This window comes from Apis dorsata, unplaced genomic scaffold, assembly GCF_000469605.1.
Source record: "Apis dorsata unplaced genomic scaffold, Apis dorsata 1.3 scaffold_575, whole genome shotgun sequence".
Taxonomy (NCBI): domain Eukaryota; kingdom Metazoa; phylum Arthropoda; class Insecta; order Hymenoptera; family Apidae; genus Apis; species Apis dorsata.
In genome coordinates this window covers 174,976-176,706 of record NW_006263785.1, presented here as the reverse complement: position 1 = coordinate 176,706, position 1,731 = coordinate 174,976, and positions in this window count along the sequence as shown.

The following is a 1,731-nucleotide window of genomic DNA, read 5'->3' as shown; positions in this document are numbered from 1 at the left end:
TTTTTACTTTAATGTGTTGCTTCCATTTTATTTATTATTCTTGTATATGTATATTAAATTATACTACTTAAAAAAAAAATCAAACTAAATAATAAAAAAATTATCGATTCTTTATTGTTCTTTTATTGATTTTAATTCTAACTTAATCGCAGAAGATAACTATTCACTGAAATTCTTTTAACACAATTTTTTTAAAATAATATATATCAATAAAAAACGCAAATTCTTTTTTATTTTGTTTTGTTTTCTGTATTTCATATTTCGTTGTTGATAGAGTTTTTCCTATATTTGAACGAATCATTGCATTTTTCATTGTAAATATTCTTTCACTTTGAAACGCGCATACCTTTCTTAAGCTTCAAAACCGTAGCTCGATTTATTCGTTTGATCGAACAGCATTGTACATTTCTATACGCGTTTATTTTCTATGGTTTATTCCCTAAAAAACTATCACTCATTTCTCTTTAAAAAAATTTCACTAAAATGTTACACGATTATCGCCATTTAACAGCGACAATTCAGCAGCAAATACAGTCATTCTTCACACTTAAGTCACTTTTAACAGCAGTGCAATAATCACTCGTTAATAATTAGTAAAAAATGTTAATATATATTAATATATATGTATGTTTATATACGCGTATAAATAATTAAATGTTGCAATATATATGCATTATAACTGCTCAATTTACTTCGGGCCGATTACTTCGAAGCCAATTAGCACTTAAGTCTAAGAATGACTGTATTTCAATGACATAGTAAATGTAGCGCTTAATTGTAACATTATCTATATAAATATTTCGAGGCTTTCCGTTTTCAGTAATTTTAGTTTTTTCTTTAATTCTTCTATGAAAAATCTATGAAAAAATTAATTGTATATTTAATTCTATTGCACCATTATTGGTGTATAAAGCAGCACTCAATTAACTAATCCCTTAATTAGTAATTGATTATGACATAGCACAAAAGAGCAGTGATCAGTTGCTTAATCGAGATTTAAGAAAATCTTCTCGCATACAAGTACTTGCAATCATTGTTTTCAATCAATAAAATGAAATCATGAAATCAATAATAAATTCAGATATATATAAATATATGATATTAAGCTAAAAGGTGTCTTTTTTTCTAAGTAAAAATAAAAAGACATAATTATTTCTTTTTAAACAAAATTTATGATAATGTACATTTGATTCTATAAAAATTTAATTAAAAGATATATTTTTATTATTGAATGAAAATAAAATTGCAAATACTTTTTACAACTTAGTTCGTAAATAATATAAATACCTAATATGAAAATAATTAAATTCTTTTTATCCACCAAATGAAACACGCACCGTTCGACCAGTATAATTGCTATTGTATTAATATTATTGTGTTAAATAAATAAACAAATGGAACTATTTAAACTCGATTCGAGCATAAAAATATTTTAGCAATATTTTCTATTAAATCAAATATTGTCTTTCATTGAATTGATTTTTTCTCTTTGATATTATTAATAAACTCTTAATTAAATAAGTAGAAGAAAATAAATAACATGCACAAATTGGAATAATTATTATAGTTTTGTATGAATTAAATACTTACTAAAAAAATTGTATAAATATTTAAAACTATATTTATCATTGTTTCTAAATTAGATAATAAATTAAACAATTTATGAATAAATCATTGTGTTATTTAGGCGGAGTGAATTTTCAAATTTTTATTGGCAATATTTGTGCGAGT